The following is a 6,772-nucleotide window of genomic DNA, read 5'->3' on the forward strand; positions in this document are numbered from 1 at the left end:
GTGAAGTAGGAAGACCAGGGATCCAAGGCCTGTCTGTTGCATAAGAAAGTTTTCGAAAAAGAAACCATTGTATTATATAGATTTACAAATAGGTGTTTAAATATTCTTGTGTCCACTATCCCTTCCATTACATTTCAAGAATTAACATTTCAGAATATAAAAGCAAAAGTTGAACCAGCAACTAAAGAAACTACTTGATACAGCATACCTATCTTCTCTTCCTGGTCCAATCTTGGCACTTCTGAAGGATGCTTTTCCTGACTGTAGTTCCTCCTCTTTACCTGATAAAAAGAGTGATGTAACCATGAAGATCAAATCTAGAATTTTCTCATTGAAATACTTGTCTCTAATCATGTTTCCTAAACTTTACAACTCTGGTTTCTTTAAGCTACTTAAATTTCAACTATTACTCCAAAAATAATGAGAGAACACTCCAAACCTTAAAACACACCCCAATGCACTGAGCTCACAGGTCTCTGCATTGCCTCTGCCCCCACTCCCAATCTGGTGCACGTCTGCTCCTAGGTCTCCTCTTCTCCCTACAGAAGCACGTGCAGTTGACAGATCCTACCTCGCTGCACCTACTCCACGGTGTCAGACCAACTTGCCACCAATCCTCAAGGCCGACTTTCTCACTAGACTTTGCTGTACCCCAAGCACTAACTTCCCAAGGACTCAAGGTTACCTCTCCCTTTAGTTCAGCACCTACACTAAAGAAATATCAAAGGAGCTCTGCCTACATAGAATGTCAGAAAGTTTAAGAAGACCAAGTTATTCACCCTGATAATGACCACTTCAAGGACTCCACCCTGATTCCAGAGAAATCCCCAAGCAGCACAGAGCACAAAGCGGCAGCATGCTGCCACATGTAAGGGTCTGATGTCTAAAGCAGAAGTTAATCACGATGCAGGGAGGTGGGGGTACAACACCTGTCTGAGGAGAAAAAAGCCAAAAACTCTGAGAACGAAGATGAAAATGAAGAATGGATCACCGCATATTCTAGAGCAGGAGAAACAAGAATTGAAGACAACTTAGAATTTATAAACCACCACTTAACATTTTATGTTTCTGGCTGATAAAAATGAAGAGTTGAGACAATGCACACACTACTCAGCAATATATGGAGGGAATACAAGAAGCAAATGAAGATACGAAATGGGATAGTCAAGTGACATTTAATTTAGTGTTCAGTTACAGCTAATAAAGTTAATTCCATTACAGCTAATAAAGTTAATAGAGAAGTGAGAGCCCTCTGAGAAACTGGATAAAGGCTGGGTGAGGAGAGTAATCCAAGGCTGACAACCGCCACTAGGTCTGCTCTTTGGAAACCAGTGTCTACATATCAAAGTTACAAAACTTACACTGGCCAGCAGTTCAAATTCAAAGTGTGTGCCACCACACATAAGAAAAAGCACCAAATTACAAATTCTAAGCCCAAAGAGTAAGAAAAAGCCCATGTTCCCATAATGGTTTTCCCACCAGACCACCTTTCTCTAATAATCTGAAAAAATTCTAAAATTATTAGCAGTGACACTGCCTTGGCTTTGCACAAAGGTGAAGTGGAGGTGACTGCTTTTGACATGATATACAAGTTAGGGTTTTACCTTCTTTTCCTATTTCTTAGTAATAACATCACTAACAGCTATCTAAATCCACCAGTTTAAAAACAATCACTGAATGTTAATATTCAAAGGCTTTCGAGGCAAAGGAGTCTAAAGTCCATGAGATGGTTCAACAGGCACTTGTCAGGAAGCCTGACCACCTGAGATTGATTCCTGGAACCCACATGGTAGAAGAACACTGGCTCTAGAATTACACATGTACAGGTTCACAAATCAGTAAATGTGAAAAAAATGTTTTAAAAAGACTCAACTGCAGTCAAGGAATCAAATTAGAAGTGTTCATGTTGTTCTAAGTCACATCGCACAGTATAGATCTCACAATGTAACAAAGTCTCCTCACACATGCTTGGGTTTTGTTTTGGAGTTTTGTGGGGGTTTTTTGTTTGTTTTGCTTTTTCTTTTTGCTTGGTTTTGAGATAAGGTCTCACTCTGTACCCCAGGCTAGCTAATGGTGAAACTGGTGATCTCCTTCTGCCTCTGGATCCTGAAGTGCTAGGATTACAACTGGGGCAACCTCTCTCTTCTTTTTCTTCCTCTTATCTCTTTCCAGAAGGGAACAACAGTAGGAGATGATCAACTCAAGCTTCCTGCCAAAAACAACAGGGGTGGAAGTGAGGAAGACAGACTAGAATGACGTACTAGGGTAGAAGTACTCTGGCCATCCTTCCACCACATATGGGTTGCTACCGATAGTTAGGGTCCCTACTTACTTCATTTGGTCCCCAAGAGTGAGTGATTTTCCCTCGTATGTTCATCTTGAAAAATATAGGACTAAAACATGTGAAGTGTTTAATTCTTAAATACACTGCTGTGGCTGGAGAGATCAATCACTGGCTAAAAAACGTTTGCTGTACAACCATGAAGACCACCTGGGTTCGGATTCCAGCACCACTACCCTAGGTTTGGACAACTGGAGGCAGACTTGCTGGCTTAGTAGCAGAGTAACCAAATATACGACCTCTAGGTTCAGGGAGAGACCCTGTCCCAAAAGAATATGCTATAAGGGAAAAAAGGAGGAAACCTGATTCCCTTCTTTGTTTACATGAACACAAGCACATACATTCACCTATGACATGGTAGGGGAAGTAGATCCCCACATTGGATAACTGTTAGCAAAGTAAGTAAGAAAATTTATTCAAATACTTTATTACAGAGGGCTTAAGATATATCTCAGTTGGCAGAGTACTTGTCTAGCATGCACAAATCCCTGAGTTCAAGTTTCAGAACCTCCTAAATCAATTATGGTGGCACACAATGCACAGTTAAGTTCAAGACCTGAACTATCTGTATGAGACTGTCTCAAAAACATATAAACTTTATTATCAAGACATTACCAGAGTGTTACCACCCTCTAGTGTATCTTCCAGCTATTCCAATGTTTTGATTTTTTTAAGAATTATTTATTTTATGTATTTGAGTACACTGTAGCTGTCTTCAGACACACCAGAAGAGGACGTCAGATTCCATTACTGATGGTTGTGAGCCACCATGTGGTTGCTGGGAATTGAACTCAGGACCTCCGGAAGAATAGTCAGTGCTCTTAACCACTGAGCCATCTCTCTAGACCCTATTTAATGAGACATAATTTACACAGAATTCTCAGCCAACTGAAGCCCCGACCTCAAAGCTATGAGCTATTTTGCCATGAAGGTGCTTAGGGCCTTGCACCTAAGCCAAAAGTATTAACCTACTTAGCAATGAAGGGAATCAGACACAGCTAAAGCAGTTCCAAATAAACTCCTGAAACAGCCTACCAACTGACAGAGCAGATACGTATCCTCCAGCCCCACCTCTAAACAAAGTGACAGGCCCTCGAGTCAGACAGAGGGTTTCAATGAAAAGTCACAAAGACTTAGACTCAAAAACTTGCTCACAGGCTACTAGGCACCTAAGGGAGGCAGCCCAGTGTACCTCCCAGCAAAAATGATTCCAACTCCATGTTCCATTTCTGAAGTATATTATGCATGCCATCAGAGAGAATAGCTGCAGTGACCCATACTATATTTAAATTGAATATTAATATTTAAACACAACAAAATGTCCACCAGCCTAACCTTTGACCACTTCTGACCTGTGGTAGCACCAAGATTATCCATCCATGGCATACAAGAAAATGTGATGATTTAATTTCAGGAAGATCCACTGGCTCCCAGTGACCTACAAGGACAAACTGCTTGCAGCTTCTTCCGTTCATTCAAGAAGCCCTAACCAAAGCTCTTCTAAAAGCCAGCCTCTGTCTCAGTAATGAACAGCTACTGGAGTCTTGCCTGCGGGGATTCTGTGCCCAGTGCAGAGGTTAGTTCAGTCAGTAAACCAAGATGCACACTGCTAAGTGCTGACAACAAGCATACAGCAATTCAAGAAACAAAGCCCCAACCTTTATCCTTTTAACAGCTTAACCGCACTTGGCGGTCAAGGGTTTTCAGATGCTCGCTCCCATTTCCAGAGCCTCTTAAATATAGAGCTTCTCTGTTGAGCCTCAATTTTGCCAAATATGAAAGTAGAACCAGCCGTTTCCATTTCTAGCATTCTACAGTTATTCTGCTACTTCTTCAAACGTGAAGATCCTTAGGTTCGATAAAACACAATCAAGAACACATTTAACTAGGAGGAAGCCTGTAGGTGGCTAACCACAGGCAATGTGAGAGGGCACACAGGGCAGGGCAGCTCAAAACACCTGTTTCCTCCTACACCTGGTCGCTGGACGTGTTGCTAACCCAGTCAGTCTAGCATCACCTGCCATGGTTCTTAGTCTGAAGCAGTGAAAACAACCAACGTTCAGATCAACACATAAACTAACTGGCAAATGATTCCAAAATAGATTTCAAAATTGAACTTGTGTTATCATAACGTTTTAAATCAGCGAGGCGAGGTCCAGTAACAACTTAACCGGCATCCCTACTGCTGGGCAAATGAGCTTCAGCGTCAAGCAAGAGACTGAGTTTCCATTTTCATTTTTTTAAGACTCAAAGATGCATTAAAAATAAGTGTGGCCGCTTGTTCAGCAGTCCCTCAGAGCCTCTCCAAGTATCCAGCGTTCCAGTACTTTCTGAAAGCGAGGGCGATCTTCCTAGTCTTGTTTTGCATAATTATGTCTCCGAAACGCCATCCTAAATTTGAATGAAAATAATTTTCTTATGCTGGGGTGGATCCGCGGCGCTCAAAACTGGGCCGTAGAGCTCCGGCTCCCACAGCAACCAGGACCTTCTAGGGCCCCGGGGGTCGCCGGCAGCAGGCTACTCACATCTGAACCCGGTCCACGGCCTGCAGGAGGCGGCGGCGGGGAAGCCAACGGCCTGAGGGAATAACTGCACCTCGCCAGCCCCGGCCGGGGGATGACCGCAACCGCGCGCCGGCGCCCCCTCCCCCAGGCCCGAGGCTGCGGTCCCTGGCCGCAGTCGGAGGACCGCTGTCGACGTGGGGGTCTCCAAAGACGCCCGCGCGTCCTCAGGCTGCGCGACCGCGGCTACGTGGCCCACGCGAGGCGAGGCCGCGAGCGGGGACGCGTCCCCCGGGAACCCCCGGAGCTATCTCCCGCCCGCTTACCTGCGGTACCGCGCGCGGCTCTCACTCGGTGGACAGTCGTGCGGCCCGGGCAGGCTGCGGCGAGAAGCGGACGAGCAGGGGGCGGGGCCGCCGCCTCCGGAGCCGCGGGCCACAGCCAAGCCCGCCAGGCCTCATGAATGGGACGCAGTGGCGGCAGCGGCGGCGGCGGCCGAGCTGGCGGTAGACTGCGCGCACGCCCCGCCCCTGCCACGTGACGCAAGCTCCGCCCCCCCCCCCCCCCCCCCCCGCCGCCGGCCGCGCGCTGCGAGCCCTACTCCCCGCAGGGAGAGAGCGGCTCGACGCCGGCGCGGGTCTCCAGAGAGCGCTGTAAAAAGTTTCCTCCGGTCCCCATGGCAACCTTGTGGCACTGCGCGGGGCTTCAGAGCCCAGCTGCTAAAACGAATGCAAACGGTCTGCTGTATAGTGGTGTGAAAACGTTATCCCCGCATAATGCGAGTGCACCATCATGGGATCACTGCAAAACCCGTATCTTTCCTTATTTACCCTTGGAGCTCAATGATAACACCGCCTACTTAAAAATGCATTTTTTAACGGCTGCAGCTGCGAGTATTAGTGGCGTCTGCTGCTTTTTTGTCTTGTTTTTTTGCAACCGGTCCTTTCAATGGAAGTAGAGGTGGAAGCCCGTGGCATCACTTTTAAATGCTTGTTAATTTCTTCGTGTGCACGCGAGCATGAACATACAGTCTCAGGGCCGCTGAGCGGTGCATTTACACAAACTCTCTCCGGGATGGGGCTGGGCACAGCGTTTCTTTGCAACAATGAAGCTCAGTGGGCAAAGGCCATGCTGGGACCGAGAAAACCTTTCATTTCTCTGTCCAAGTACCGTCGTGTAGAATTCAACCAGGTTGTCTCAGTAGTAACTAAGACCCCACAGAGACACCCAAGCCTACTGGGGTTTTTCACTTCAGTGTGGCTTTTCATTTGATTTACCACTGAAAGAAAAATTTTCAAGGTTGAAACTTTCCCGTAAATGTTCGAGGAATATTACTCTGCTGTGGGGAAGTGCAATTAAACCCAAGGAACCCAGTCCTCAATCCCCAAGTCGATGCACTGGAAACAGCAACACCTTCCTGATAGGGCGCTTTGAGTATTACACGTGATTTTCACAGAGAGCCCAATGTAGCCTGGACTGTAGAACACGATGTTACTGTTTGTTTTCTAGCTTTTCATTCTCCATCTTGACTTTTCCTGTTTCTCTCGAGATAGTTTCATTACCTCCTACCTTGGGAGGGAAGTATTCTCAAGCTTCCTTCCTTTCATCATGCAGGAAGCACCAGACAACCCGCCCTTCCTCTGTCACCGCCCCCTCTGGGGTTTGACACCTTACTCAGAAGGATTGGTTCATGTTTCTAGTATTTTCCTCATTCTCTGGTGGCTGCCTCATGTATACTACTACTGAGGCAGAGTGAGAACTAATTAAATATTTGCTTACTGTCCCTCGACTTCCCCTACCTGATAAAGTAAAGTTGTAGCACACCCAACTCCCATCTGCTTCGCTGCCAAATCTCTCCTCACCTTCTGACCCTACCACCTTCCAGTTTCATGGCCAGGAATCTTCCCTCACCAATCATCTGCCTTCTAGT

General features: G+C 46.3%; 1 protein-coding gene across 2 annotated transcripts in view; it reads right to left on the minus strand.

Annotated features, from left to right (window-relative positions):
- The window catches only part of Lpin2 (lipin 2), a 71,351-nt gene extending 66,084 nt beyond the window's left edge, over positions 1–5,267 (minus strand). Inside the window, exons 1-2 of one of the 2 annotated variants that reach the window (XM_052192582.1) lie at positions 5,169–5,267; positions 209–281 (exon numbers count right to left, since the gene is read on the minus strand). The gene's annotated coding sequence lies outside the window, so the exon portion shown is untranslated. The remainder of the gene's footprint in view (positions 1–208; positions 282–5,168) is intronic. The other variant, XM_052192583.1, reaches the window with a different exon arrangement.
- Between the last annotated feature and the right edge of the window lie 1,505 nt (positions 5,268–6,772).

The sequence above is a fragment of the Apodemus sylvaticus genome, chromosome 9 (assembly GCF_947179515.1).
Source record: "Apodemus sylvaticus chromosome 9, mApoSyl1.1, whole genome shotgun sequence".
Taxonomy (NCBI): Eukaryota; Metazoa; Chordata; class Mammalia; order Rodentia; family Muridae; genus Apodemus; species Apodemus sylvaticus.